The sequence below is a fragment of the Lepidochelys kempii genome, chromosome 26 (genome assembly GCF_965140265.1).
Source record: "Lepidochelys kempii isolate rLepKem1 chromosome 26, rLepKem1.hap2, whole genome shotgun sequence".
Taxonomy (NCBI): domain Eukaryota; kingdom Metazoa; phylum Chordata; order Testudines; family Cheloniidae; genus Lepidochelys; species Lepidochelys kempii.
In genome coordinates, this window is record NC_133281.1 from 16,414,862 (window position 1) to 16,429,574 (window position 14,713).

General features: G+C 58.7%; 1 protein-coding gene across 4 annotated transcripts in view; it reads left to right on the plus strand.

Annotated features, from left to right (window-relative positions):
- The first annotated feature begins 3,189 nt into the window (after window positions 1-3,189).
- The window catches only part of ZMIZ2 (zinc finger MIZ-type containing 2), a 43,410-nt gene continuing 31,886 nt past the window's right edge, over window positions 3,190-14,713 (plus strand). For all 4 annotated transcript variants that reach the window (XM_073325468.1, XM_073325470.1, XM_073325469.1 and 1 more), the window contains exon 1: window positions 3,190-3,491. The gene's annotated coding sequence lies outside the window, so the exon portion shown is untranslated. The remainder of the gene's footprint in view (window positions 3,492-14,713) is intronic.

Below are 14,713 nucleotides of genomic sequence, written 5' to 3' on the forward strand. Positions count from 1 at the left end.
TCTACAGGGCCTTCCAGGACCAGACCTGAATTTACAGTGTTGAAAAGCAACTGGGGCCCTCTCCAACTTGCGTTATCCGTCATTCAGAAGTGTCCCCCGCCCTTGCTGCTGACTCAGGAGTGGGGTACAAGGATCTGAGCCACCCTGGGCAAGTCTTCACCACATACACATTCCCCAGAAGTCCAGCCACAGCATGCAGCGGCTTCAGTGGTTGTTCAGTCTGTTTTTCAGCGGCAGATCAGGGAGGGGACATCCCCACGTCACTAGCTCCTGGCTTCATACCACAGCAGTGGGGGGTCGGGCAGTGAGCAGAGCCCTGACATGATGCCTATTATCTCAGCTTTGGACAGTGGGTAAAAATTAACATGTTCTTCTGTATCCAGGGCCAGTGGGAATAACTGCCTCAGAGCCCCTGCCCTCCTCTGAATGAAGGTCTCCTGTGGAGGAGCAGGAGTGAAATATCCAGTATGTCCTGCCAGATTTCAGCTTTCATTCAAGCAAAGCCCTTTTTAGCTGGGAAGGAGAAAAGCTTCTGTGTGAGACTAGGCTGCATTCCTGAGTCTGCAGCCAGCCAGTGTGAAGCAGTGTGCTGCATCCATTTAACAGGTTGTTGTTTGGAAGAGATGGACTTGGGGGAGAAAGGGAGGTGAGAATAATACTGTAGTGTGATCAGCTGTCCTTCCCATGACTGGGGACTCTGGGCCAGAACTTGGATAGATCCTCGGTCTGTTGGAAACTTGGAGAGGGTGCAGAGAAGTGCCACAACATTATTCAAGGGCTGGGTCTGTTCAGCTTGTCAAAAAGAAGCTCAAGAGGTGATGTGATTGCAGTGTGAGTATTATTATTATTATTCAATCTTTGTATTCTCATAGCACCTAAGAGCCCTTGTCCTGGACACTTTGTGCCCAGTGCTATACAAACACATAACACCCTTCCCAGGGAGAAAACACCAGGTGCTAATAGAGAGAAAGGCAGAGGCTGACACCAGACAAATTAAAATGAGAAATAAGGCACAGATTTGTACTAGCGCTGGTGAGTAACCACTGCAACAGACTCCTCAGGGAAGTGGTGGCTTCTACCTCTGTTGATGTCCTCAGATCAAGACTGGCTGCCTTTCTGGAGGATGCTGTAGCCAAACACAAGGTATTGGGCTGCATGAAGAGTTAAAATTCTCTGGCCTGTGTTATGCTCCTGAACCAACAGGCAGCAGCACCCTCCGCTGGGAATAGGCATGGCTGCTGTCTCCAGGGGTGCTAATACCAAGGAGTCAAGGAAGGGGGTGAAAAAGAGAAGAGCTGAAGAGGAAAAGCCAGGTGGAGGAAGTATAAAGGTGAGACTGGAGAGGCCTTTAACATCATCATCCCACCAAGCCACATGCCTGCATTTATTCTGCAACATCCATGGATGACTAACACAATCCATGGTGCTGAAACAGAGTTGTGTGCCTTGAGTGTTCATTCTGAACTCTAATGGGAAACCACATGGAAGTGCTGTGCACTATTCCACTGCTGATCAGCCGGGGCCTACTCTGAGAGCCCCGGTGGCTTGTGGCTGGCACTCTGGCACCCTCGCACCTATTTGTTTTGTGTTACAGCTTACAATACAGACGCCTCTGCACAGGGAAGGGCTCATGCTTCGGCACATGGAGGGCACCAAAATCCTACACCAAACTGTATTCCAAGCCAGTGGAGCGGGAGGGGGGGGGTGGACAGACGGACGGATGACACATTCCCTGACTCTTTGGCTGCACTGCTGGAAGATAAAATGGTGATGAAATATGCCATTGAAACAAACTCAAGCAAACAACAAATCCGCTCCCAGGAGACACCCAGATCATGTCCTGGGGAAAACCAGACTAGTTAAGTGACAGGAAGGAACAGGAACTGTTTGAAAAAAAGAGGTAAAATGTTCCACTTTCGCCTGTCAGAGTGGGTGACAGCTGTTCCTCTGGGGCCCTGCAATGGGCTCCCCCCTGCGCATGAGCTCTGAGGCACCTCAGCAGAGGGGAACTGAAGCTGCTGTGTAGGCCCAAAGAGGAATGTGGCTGGGTTTTATAAAAACTGACCAGAGTTTCCTGGCTCCTTGGAAAGCTCCTGTCCCTAATGGCCTCTAGGGAGCAGTGATGCCCAGGGGAGGGATGGGTTCTTCCCTGCAGTGCTGCCTCTCCTGTTCAGGGCCTGATTCAAGCCCTGTGCATGTTCCACCATCATAGCACCATGGTGGCTGCAGCAGCAGGAAAACATCAGGTCAAAGGACTGCCCTGGCCAAACCTCCTCTTGCCCCCGTCATCTGACATGCTCCTGCCACAGGCTATTACTCAGAGAGCGCCTTATGCCTGTGGGTGTTCTATGTCATTGCTGGTCCATGGGGCTACCAGGGCCTTGGGGGAGTTTACATTCAGAGACGTTTCTACAATATACTGCACCTGAATCTCTACAGTACAGAGCATGGCAGCTCAGCTTGGCTCATTCAATGCAGGGTGTACCAGGGGTGTGTGTGGGGGGATGGGGGTTTTATGTTCATAACAATAATACATAGCTGTGCTTTTCATCTGGGGATTGTGTCCCAGCTGGTGAGCGTGGGAGATTGTTAGGGATGGAGTGCCTGGATGCAGGGCCGCTGGGCTGTTTTGCCTGAATTGCATAAGGTGCTGTGTTGGGGAGCAGAGTCGGGTGCACACACGTCAGCGGTGGGTGGCAGCAGTGTCTTGGCTGCCATAAGGAACGAAGCCTAGGTATGAGCAAAAGGGCCAAGGCCTGGATCCCCCAGGCTATTTAGGCTCCAAACTCCCATGGGGAGCTGTAGCTGAGGCCCTCCTCTCCGGCAGGTCACAATGCCAGGGATGGGCGGCTGGGAGGTAGGCATGCAACCGGGTCATGTGGGATGATCCCGAGCCCACAGCGAGGTGTGCGGAGCCCCCAGAACACTGTCCTCAAAAGTGAGGGATGCCCACAGAGGTGGCAACCCCGGTGGGGGCGCACGGTTGCCCTTTCTCTGTGTGGGCTGAAATCCCAGCGCCCCTGTGCAGCCAGCCCGGCCTCCAGCAGCCAGCAAAGCCCTTTGTTTGCCTTTCCCACCCTGAGTGGGGGTGGGGGGCTGCAGCCAACTCCCCCCCATCCCCTGCCTCCAGATAGGAGCTCCATTGCTCTCGCCTGGGTGGGGGAGGGAGGCTCAGCCTCCAGCAGGCTATGAATATTGATGAGGCTGCCGGGCTGCTATTGTGCAATCGGAGCGGGGAGGGCGGCAGGATGGAGGCGGGGAGCTGCGCGCAGCGGCTCACTCGCCCCGCGGTGGCCCAGGCAGCGGCGGCAGCAGGAGCGGAGGCAGAGCACGGAGGGGCCGCGGAGCCAGGGCTTTGTTAGCTGCAGCCGCCGACCCCCGCCATGGAGCCGGGCCAGCAGCAGGCTCAGTGAGCCGCTCCCGCCCCGGCCGCGCCGCGCAGGGAGGAAGAGGGCGAGGAAGGCGAAGGGCCATTTTTGTCTCCTTGGAAGGTAAGTGGCTGGGCCGGAGCGGGGGCCGCGCAGGGCCCGGGGCGGAGCGGGGCTGGGAAGCGGGGCTGTCCCCGGGCTGGGGCAAAGGGGTGCCGGCTGGGGGCTGGGGAAGGCGCCCCCCGAGGCCAGCGCGTCGGGAAGGGGAGGATATTTTGCGCCCTCTCCTTTGTTGCCTAGAAGGAAAATCCTTTGCAAGCGGCCCGCTTGTCCGCGGGGAAGGAGGCCTGGGGGGGGCTTGCTGACCGGGGGGGCCGCTGGAGCAGGCTGCCCCAGGGCGGGGCCGGGGGGGTCCCCCGGCTCCTCCTCCCCCCTCCGCCTGGGGAGCTGCCATTTTTTCTAAATGCTACTGGTTGCGGTTGAATTCGGGTTCGGGCTGATGGATGCCCAGGGAAAGTGAGTTTCCATAGCAACAGAGCTGATGCCATGGGCGAGGTGGGTCGGTGCCAGCTGCGGGGTGGGAGCGGGGTCGCCGTCCGGGGCTCCCGCTGGCCGCCCAGCTGCTGCTGCCGGCGCAGTGTGGGGCAGGCTCTGGGGGGTGCTGCGGGGCACGCTCCTCCGGGCATAGCTGGGCACGGCGAGGTGGGCACTGGGCAGGACCCCTTCGGGGGATGCCTGGGGAGCCGGAAGAACGGGCCGTCTTTGCTGTGCCCAGGGTGGGTCAGGGGGCTGGCTGCCTGCAGAGCCCCGCACAGAGCGGGGCCAGGTCTGCAGCTGATCCAGGCGCTGGCGGAGGCCGCGGTCTTGGGGGGGCTCCCGGGGTGGCGAGAGCTGCCAGAGAGCCCAGAGTTGCCGGGAATTCATACGCGAGGCTTCCTCCTCTGCGTGGGAGTGGGCTTGGGGGTTTCCAGCCAGTGCCTGCGGTCTGGGGGCTTCCCCCCGTCGGCTCCAGGCCTGGCAGGACTCCGGCCCATCTGAGTGCAGATGGGTGGGAAGGGAGAGGCCGTGGGCCGGCGGAGGGGGGCGGAATCCTTGAGCTTGTCCTAGATTGACACTCGGGCTGTTCCAGCCGGTTTTCAGGCCCTGGACAGTGTATCTGTGGCGTATTGGGTTAGGTGAATGAGCTGCAGACTGCTTCTGGTTTCTGCCTAGCAGCGCCCAATCAATGGCCTATCCCCTGTGCCAGCAGAGGTTTTCTGCCTTCTTGCTGTTGTCTGGCATGCCTTGGCAAGGGGAGGAATCTCTCCTCCTGCAGACTGGCTATCGCAGGTCCAGCTGGCTTCTCCTGATTAGGCCTGACCCACCCACCGCATTTCCCAGCTTGGAGGATGCTGGGCTGGGAGCACACAGTCTCTCCAGGTGGTGTGGGTGGGGGCTGCCTGCCTTTGCAGGGCGCATCTGGTGTTGTAGTGTTGCCTTTTCCTCCTCTGGTGTGACACAGACCCATGGTTCACGGCATGGATGTGACCCTCCGAAGAGGCTGCTTGCTTTGCTGGGGCCTTGGGGACAAGCCGTCCACCCAGCAGCAGCAGCTCTTGGCTTCTGGGGATGTTTCTCTTTGGACAGAGGATCAGTGGGTGCTGACTGGTCACTGTGGGGGCACAGCCCTGCTCACTGATGGGCGATCCACATATCCAGAGGCTTTTTTCCTACCAGGGATTTCATGATCCAATTGAATAAAATTAGCCATGATTCAGAAGGGGTGTGAGCAGAACCCCCAGTTTGTCACAGCTGGGTGGACTGAGAGGCTGCAGACAGGGGGCAGGGCAACTGCTGCACGTGTCGTTTTTGGTTTGGTATCTAAGCTGGTCCATTTTACCCCAGTGTTGGGACGGCTTTATACCGATGCATTGGGTTTTTTCAGCGGAGATCCAGACCAGGTTGGGACAAGTGGCAGGAGGTTGGAGGGGGAACTCATTGTGGGGCAGTGTGGCTAAGGATATTTACCGTGATGAGTGTTTGGGGGGCTGAAGTATGGTATCTGGCCCCCCTGGGCAGTCTGTTTGCATCTCTGTGGGCACCTGACCACGGGGTAACGCTTGGCTGAGTAGCGTCATGCTCTTCCCACCATTGGGACACCAAGGACTGCAGCTTAGTCAGGCAACATGGCTAGTCCGGTGCTTTGGCTGCCAGCGGTGCTGCAGATCCACCAGCCCAGCTTGTTGGGACCAGCCCTAGCCTTACCGACAGCGTAACACAGTGCACACAGAGAATATCTCCTGACCTCCGGGCTCCTAAATCCCACCCACCCCCACCCTCCTGCAGGCCTGGCCTCTGCTTAAGTGTCTTCTGTAGAGTCCGCTAGCTTCAGCCCTGGCCTGGCATGCCCATCTTTTGTCACTTTGGCACCACCCCTTGGGCACTGTAGCTTGACCTCCTGGAAAGGGTTGGTTGGTTTGCGCTCTGGGATGTGGAGCCTGCTGCTGTGGTATGACTTTGTTCCCTGGTTTCTTAAGAGCTGCTAGCATTGGTTCCACAGATGAGATGGTCCAGAGCTGTGGTCAAGGCAAGTTCGTGTCCCACTGCTATGAATGGGCTCAAGTTCTGGGGACTCTGCATAGGTAGTGTCCCAGTAGACTAGCTCTCGAGGGTAATCGCAGCGTGTTGGCCCCTCACCACCCCGCCCACACATGGGAAGGGTCAAAAATGAGGCACTGGAATCCATGGCGAAGCCAGAGGTGGCTATGGGGTTGGCACCTTCCAACACCAGGCCTCTTTTTGAATGGTACCCACGTGTGGTGATTGTTATGGCCAAGACTCACAGAGAATATCCTCCCCTTCCCCACTTTTGAGAGACTCCTGTGGCTTCCCTCCTGTCCTGGGCAGCAGATTTCCACCAGCAGGAGGGATTTGGGAAAGAGGGAGACCTCTTCCCAGTGACATCTCCACCTAGACTTTCAGCTCCACATCTGGGGATCTTGAACTCCATCCTGAGCTTGGCAGTGCAGGCCGCTCTGCTGTCTGCTTCGGCACTGCCAGAAACTCCCTGGATGCATGGCTCCTTCACGACTGCCCCTTCACAATGTCGCTGGAGTCCTGGGCTCCTGCCCAGCAGGAGGCCAGATATGCCGGTCATATCATGTGGGCTGCAGGGGGGCAGAGCTGTGAGAGGAGGGCCAGAAGGCTGGGTTAGCTCTGGGGAGAAAGTCTGACTCCAGGCCCCCTAGCCTGAACCGCCAGCAGCCATCCCAGGGGACAGAGCCCTCAGCTGTAATAACCGGATGAAACTCTCCCAGGTCCCCTGCTCTGCCCTTCACTGTTGCTAGAACAGCAGCTGACTCCCTATCCGCCTCCCCCACTGGGTGCGGTGCCCGCTGTCCTGGCAGGTTCACAGCTTGCGTGTTGGCAATAGTTCACTAGGTAACTAGGTTAAGCCGAAGCTCATCCACCCACCCACTTATATAATGGTGGGCGGGCCCCGGGTGAGTGTCTTGGAAGGTCAGGGTGTGCTGCATCCCTGGCTGCCTGGTTGGCAGGAGGTTGGGGGACAGCAGAGGCTGGATTGAGCCTGAGGGGTGGTGAGGGGAGTAAAGGAATGTGAAGTGATGTGATTCACCCAGGCCAGCCATAGGTAAGTGGGCGGTGGAGCCCATCTGTCATTAATCTTGCTCCCTAGTGAATTGGCCCGGCTGTGTCAAGCAATGGAACCGGCTGCCAATAGCTCCAAGAAAACAAGCAGTCAGCATCTGTGTGACGGCCCCTCACCTGCGATCAGTGGGATCAGCACCTGGCCCTGCTCGAGGGCCGGGACTGTATGGATGTGCTCCTCAGGCAGAGATGCCGGCAGCCACGTGATGAGTCTGATCTTGACCCATGGGGGCCCCGAGAAAGCAAGCACAGGACAGGGCATCCATGGACCAAAGGGCAATCTGCTTCCTCTTGGGGGAGGCCAGGAACCCATGGGGTCCCCAACCTTTGCTGAACAATATCTTAGAGCAGTCTCATGCCCCAGTGGTCTCCCCTCTGAATGCTAGCCAGGCACAGAGCTGCTTAGCAGTTAAACTCCAGGGCAATCAAGCCACTGCCTTCATGCTTCCAGTCACTGTTGCAGAGACTCCTATGATCTGTCAGCCCAGGGTGGTGGTGTACCTGCTCTACTGTGGCTTGTTTTGTAGACCTTTGCCAGAGCATTCCTGTGCCATAAGGCGGTGCGCAAGTGGCTGGCTGCAAAGCCAAAGAAAGCGAGCTACAGAGCCAGGCTACTGAGCTGTGTTGGTGAAAGTGTCAAGCTCTTGGGAATCATAAAGCAGAGGGAATGTGTGGGCTCTGGGGAGCGTATCCCTTCCATTAGCAAAGGGAGTGAAAAATATCTGAATGACCCTCTTCCCCTTCTCCCCCCGGGTCCCCTGGGGGCATCGTTGGATTTTCCTGGTTGGAGACCCAAAAAAGGCCAACAACTGAGTTTGAACTGAAAAGTTAAAGCAACTGAGAAGGCAGGTTTGGAATGGAAGCCTCCCTGAATCCTCTGGTGTCTGAGTGTGAGCATGGGAGCCCAGATGCCTGGATTCCATTCCCAGCTCTAGGAGAGTGTTTTGCAGTGGTTACACTGGGGGGGATTTGAAGGCTTGGATTGTGCAGTCCACTATCTTCTTGGACTAGCCACATCACCTCTCTGTTTTTCAGCATCTGCACCGCTAACACAGGGGTGGTTGGGGTGGCTATACTTTATTGTCTGTAAAGGGCTTGGAGATCCTTGGGTGAAAGCTGTCTCATGGGGAAGGCTCCTGAGGTAGACCACTGGCTCCAGAACAGTCCGTGTGTTCAGGGCTTTAGCACTGCTTTCTGCCCTCCTGGGCTCAGAGTGCTGTGGGTGCCTGGCATTAGGTACTATGGGCATGGGGAAGCCCTTGCTCCAATCTTCCTGTAATGGTGTAATGGCTTAGCTAGTCTTTGCCCTTTGTGCCAGGTGCTGTACCTCCATAGTCAGCTGAACCCGAGCTCCCAGTGCGTCGCTGTGGCCAAAAGGGCTAATGCGATCCTGGGACACAGATGCAGCAGAATATGGAATCAGAGCCAAGCAGTTCTTTTCCCTCTGTAGCTGGCACTGGTGCAACCACTGCTGGAATCCTTTGTCTAGGTCTGGTGCCTACAATTCAAGGAAGATGTTGATAAATTGGAGAAGGAGGTGGAGAAGGGCCACAAGAATGATTCAAAGATTAGAAAACCTGCCTTCTAGTGAGAGACTCCAGGAGCTCCATCTATTTAGCTCAATGCAGAAGGTTAAGGGGGGACTGGATCCCAGTCTCTCAGCATCCGAAGTCAGCGTCCCAGCACAGTCCATTTTGCTGGGCCGGTTGGCCCTCAGGTATCCATCCACGGGACGTTTTCCCTGACTGGGAGCTGCGAGGTCCCAGCACTGCAGAAAATTTGCTCCCCGGATTCTCACATCAGGCTCCCAAAACCAGCAGCCTCTCTAGAACTCATAACCAAACTGCCGTTTCTACACGCCCGCTCCAGGCCAGGAAGATAAATGGGGATTTATGTGCTGTTGTGGCTCTGGATATATAGCTGCTGCCCCAGCCAGTGTCCGAACGACTGGAGATCAGCTCCCGAGCCTGGAGCTTGGTGCCAGGCCGCTCAGTGCCTCATGCCCCAGTGGGGAGAGATCCCTTAGGGAGTGGGTGGCCGGAGTCCCCCAGTCAGAGAGGCTGTGATCCCAGAAAAGTTTCCAGCATGGCCAAGCCAGCCTGCAGGAGGGTGGCTTAACTAGTGCCAGCAGAGTCACAGGGCCTCGGGTAGCTGGGGAAAGAAACCTCCCAGGGACTGCTCGGCCGGAACCTCTCATGGCTATGGCCTTGCCTGGCCCTGAAAGGTCCCTTCCAGCACTGGGAGCAATAGGAGTAGAGCATGTGTCCTGGTGTGTGTGTGTGTGGGGGGGGGGTGTCACGTGCATGTGCCGAGGAGGAGTAGAGTGTGTGTGTGTGTGTGTGTGTGTTACAAGACCCGGGCCCACTGGGGCACTACCAGGGGGGTAGTGGAGGTGAAAGGTGCTGGGGCCAACACACAGATTCTTTTCCATGACAAAGGAGCCTCTAATGGCAGAGACAGTCTCTTTGAGTGGGAGATGCTCCCTCCCTATGGGGGTAGGGTCAGGCTAACTGCTCCCATTGCATGGGGGGCTCTGCCTGGCAGGTCCAGTCCCCCCAGAGTCTATCTCTCCTTGCTGCTCCTGTGGGTGGGGTGGGGGAATCGGCGTCTGCCCCTTCCCAGTTTGTTCCTACAAGGGGGGTGGACCTGGGAAGGGAATTTTGAGTAAATTCTGAGCTGCATCCAGGGCGACCCTGGCCTCCATCCCTTGGGGTGGAAGGCATCCCCAGGGAGGAGGGTGGGGCTGTGTCACCTAAGATAGTGCCTTAAACACCCAGCGGGGAATCTCTGACCCTGAACTTTGACCCCATTGCTTTCCAGGCCACCATCTGGGGAGGGTCCCTCTGGAAGGGGGCTGGGGCAGCAAGTGCACATATCTCTTTCTGCCCACCCCCACCACCACCACAACACAGCTCAAGGGGAACTGGCTGCGATGTGACTGGCACCTCAGATCTTGCCCTGTCACTCAAAGACCCTGAAGGGCGGGGGGGTGAAGGGGTGTCGTTTGTGCTGAGGGTTGATTGGAAATGGCAGGTGGGCCCTGCAGAGGAGGAGGCTCTGGCGGGGAGAACGGCCAGGGGCCACACGCGGAGCTGGCCCTGCATTTCGTTCCCTGATTGATTGCAGTGCCTCAGACCCCTGGGAATCTGGGTCAGAGCAGATCTGATGCCCCACTCTGTGGGAGGGGCAGCCAAGCTCTGGCTCAGCTACTCTGGGTGTCACAGTTGCCCTGGGGCTCAGCACCTCCCACCAGGAGCGGAGGCCAGAGGGAACTGAAAGTGTCTGCATCTGGCCCACAGCACAAACCCAGGCATCAGCCTGGAATTACCCCGGGCCCCTGGGGTGGGCCTGGGGGAGGGAGAGACTCTTCTTACCAGCTCTCTGTGGGGCCCCGACATCACCAGGGCTCCATGCCCTGCCCCTGTGTGTAAGGATGACCAGGAACCCCGCGGTGAGTTATGGGAGGAGGATCTCCGGTAAGGCTAGTACCTGAGGGGCAAGAAACAGAGGCATCTAGGTGCAGCTCCTCTCGCTACGTTGCGGTAGGAGGCTGCCCTCTGGCCTTGCTCCTTTCCCGGCTCAGCCTGTTGCCCCTCCCCTGCCCCATCCTGCTCCTGCATCCAACTGTTAGCAGAGCCGTAGAGAGCTTCCGGGTGCTGCCAAGGAGGCACAACCGGGGCAAGTGCCAGAGGAGCAGGGAGCACAGAGAGAGCAGACCCCACCTTCCCCAGCCTTGTTCTCAGCCCCTTGGCCAGCTGGCACCAGGGCCCCAACCCAGCCTGAGCCCCTAGGCTTGTGTTCTGTGTTTCCCACTCTCCTCCAGCCCTCGCAGGGACCCCCAGCAGGGTGTCTTGTCCCATGAGGATGGAGCCTGTCCAGCGTTGGGTGTACACATCTGTGGGGGGGGTGGGGAGAGTCCCATGGTCCTGGAGAGTGGGGGGGTCAATGTGGAAAGTCCCTGTCAGGACTCCGGGAGGGGGGGTCAGTGTGGAAAGTCCCTGTGATTTCCCCCTCCACTGCCTAGGGGGGTGTGAGTGCCCTGCAGGGGGGTGGGTTGGGGATCTGGCCAAGCAGGGAGTGGTGGGTGGGTGGCTGGTATGCTCATTCCTGGCATTCTCGGTACTGATTAGCATGATCCCCTTGGTGTGTGTCATCACCCGCTGCGGGGGCAGCACAGGCTCCTCGGGAGCTGGGGTGTGTGTGACTCCGCCATGTCCCAGCCCACCAGCACCAGGGCTCCCAGAGATGCTCAGGCTCCCGCTGCTGCCACCCCCCTCCAACTCTGGTTCAAATAGATCAGCTTTGTTATTTACAGGATAAGGGGGAGAAACACTGGGGTGTTTGTGTCACTGGGAGAGCGTGAGACAGCATGTGTGTGTCAGGGACAGCGTGTGCAAGCCATGTGTGATCGTTTCTAGGATGAAAATGGCCAGTTTTATTCTGAACTCCAGCCCTGTCAGAACCCAGGGGATTGGTGTGGGGGCCTTTCCCAACCCATTTCAGTCCAGGTCCCACCCAGGTGGATAATGAGCAAAGACCTGCCCCAGGCGTGGGACCTAAGCACCTGAGAGGCTGGAGGTTGATGCCTCCCTCCACTTGGGATCCCTGAATCATCTGTTGGGGTCACGCACATCAGCCAGGCCAGCTGTCCTAGCTGGGCCGTGCCCTGACAGCCCAGCCTGTGTCTGTCCCTCCTCCGGCTCAGTGCCTCTCTTATGCCTACCCCACGCTCGACCTCTGTGCAGCACCAGGATGCTCTGTCCAGATGTCCAGCCCTCCTGCTGTGGGGACTAGCAGGTCTCCAGCCTGCTCAGAGTTCACCTATGGGATCGGGCCCCACTGGGGTGATAGGAGCCCTGCATTTGTGAGAATCCCGCTGCAGCGTGACAACAGGTTGCAGGTGCCAACCAGATCAATGTGTTCCAAAGCTCTGACATCCTGGGCCAGAGAAAGACCTAGGGAGCTGGGGACAGCAGCGGGGGTCACTTAACCCCTTGCGTTCTCAGTGCACATGGTACTGCCCTGTCAGCTGCCATTTACTGGCAGCTTCCGCAGGGTTCCAGGACCCCCCAGCCCCAGAGACTGCCTGGTTCCTCCAGGGGAGGGGGGACATGGCAGTGGAAGCAGGCTGCTCTGCCTGTATCTGCCCAGCATCCAGGGCTCCCAGCCAGCTCCTGTGACCAGCACTCAATCCAGCCACACGACTCTCTAGCCATCCCCATTCGGCCTGCGTGTGCCCCCTGCTCCCACGGAGTGTTGGAGGGGATGTGCTACCTCGGCCGACCCTGGAGGGGAGGGCCCCCCCCTGCACTCTGGGCCCATCCAGTGCCAACCCGGGTTCTGCCGAGTCCTCAGCCCTGGAGCTGCTTCCCCATAGCAGTTCCCTGCTTGGTGCCCCTGCAGCATATCGGAGTTGGATCTGCTACCTTTAGTCACCTCTGGCTCCTGTGAGCCCTTGCACAGCCTGTGCCCTGGGAGAGCCAGCTGGAGACTAGCTGGGCTCCCGCCCCATCAGTAGATGTGGTTAACGAGGTCCAGGATCAAAGCTGGCATTGCAAGGTGTGGGGGGGCTTTGCAGGTATCGCCAAAGTTAGGACTTAGCCTGCAGGATCTTTCTCAGAGGACTGGGGAGGGGCTGTTCTCTGCTAGTCAGGCCCAGCGTTTGGCCCAGGAGTTGGATTAATGCCCGGCCTCTCAGGGCCACCCGAGCTGTGTTCTGCAGGGAGGCAGACAATAGCCACAGTGCATTGCACCCACTCTGCCCCTCGTGAAGTGCCCTGTGCATGGGACCCTAGCCAAGGGGCTTTGGTGCCAGGCCCTGGGGGAGTTGGCAGGTGGTAAGGTGATGGCATGGTGCTGGAATGGCTGGGCACATGGCACTTGTGGGGTCGCTATGCTCAGCAGAGCCACACTCTACCTGTGATTAAACCAAGGGAGCCCAGGCACCGCTGCCATGTCTCTCGAGGCTGGACCTGTGCCCATCACTGCTGTTATGGGGCAGGAATCCAGACCCCCTGCTTTGCTGTTGGTGCTATTCCCCCCCCCCCCACAGCATGGGTCCTGCTTGCACAGGTGTCTGCCCCCTGCCCCAGCATGCTGCCCCTCTCCTCCCAAGCAGTGGGGCTCAGGGAGGGCAGTGCCATTGGGCACTGTTGTTGCCAGAGCCTGCACCTCCATGTTAAACACAAGGGCAGCTGCCATCTGTGCTTCATGCCAAAGAGCCGCAGCCCTTGGGTTCCTGGCAGGCTGCCAGCTGGGCTCTCTGCTGGGCAGGGCTGGGGCGCCTCTCCGCTTCCCAGGATCAGGTTACCTGCCCTGGCTGGCTGCACACAAAGGCGTCATGGCTGCTTCTTGGCTGAAAGCTCAGTGCACAGAGTGACTTGCATGGATCCGTCCCTTGGCACTAGGCTGCCCAGCAGAGAGAGTTGCTGGAGAAGACCAAGGGCAGGGAGCGGAGAGGTGGCAAGTCCCATCCCCCAGGCACCAGATGGGGATGCTGCATCCCTAACATGGGGGGGCTCCCCAACACGCAAGGCTCAGATCTTGCCCCAGTGCTCGCAGTTCAAAATCCCCATGCTCCAGCATCCCAGGAGACAACGCTGCAGCCTGCTGGAGCCAGCAGTTCCACTACTCAGCCTTAATGTCACCCCCATTCTTACTAATCCCCCCCCTTGTGCCTCCACTTACCATCCTCATCCCCCCCTCCTTTGGCCAGGCACTGGCCCCGTGGAGATCAGCCATTGACTAGCTGTGCGGGTGGTCTGACCCGCCTGTGGGCTGCAGGCACCTCTCCCTTGCCAGTGGGACGCCATGCTCCAGAGTGAGCTCTCCTGGCGTGGCTGGGGGGATTCCCTAGCAGAAGGGGCCATGGGACTGTGCCCGGCACAGTTTGCTGGCCAACACCCCATCCCTCCCCCAAGCAGCTGTGTGTGGAGACTGCAGCGTTCTGCCCTGCGCGGGGGTGTGGAGACCTCCGGGGCCTGCACAGGAACTGCAGCCGCCAAGGCACATCCGGTTGTGACCCCCTCCTTCCCCTCCCCCACTGCCTCCGCAACTGGCAACTGCATTTCCAGGTGCCTGGGCCCCCAGTGCTGATCTCTCCCACCCTGAGGGGCTGTGCCCATTAGGCTCATGCTCCGAGCCCTAGAATCTGCCCCTGGTGGGGGAGGGGAAGGCACCTCTTACCCCCCCCCCCAATGCCATGGAGCATGCAGCATCCCAGACCCTGGAACCTCTCCAGAGAGGTGTTGTTTCCCCCTTCCCCCCCCCTACCAGCTACAGAGGGGATCCGCTGGAAAGAGCGTGGGAGTGCAGGGAGTTCCTGGCTACTCCAGCCCTGGCCTCTTTCAGCAGGGGCAGAGCGCTGGCTGTGGGAGGGAGCTCCCAGCTACTCCAACCCCAGCCTCTCCCAGCAGGGGGTGCTGTGGGGACTGGGGCAGAAGCACTGGCTGTGGGAGGAACTCCTGGACTCTCCCAGCAGCTGGAAATAAGCTAGTAGTCCTAGCCAGAAATCACTAAACCCCATGAGCTTGGCCACAGCCTCACATGCACAGAGGCCTGTGTTTGCAGATCCTGGGGATCCCTGCTTCAACAGGGTGGGGAGGGCGGCTGCAGGATTAGAGCCCATGCAGGAGCGACATGACAGAGGGAGTTTCCTCCACAGCTGCTAGCGTGGAGCGGCTGAGCCGGACGCCCTC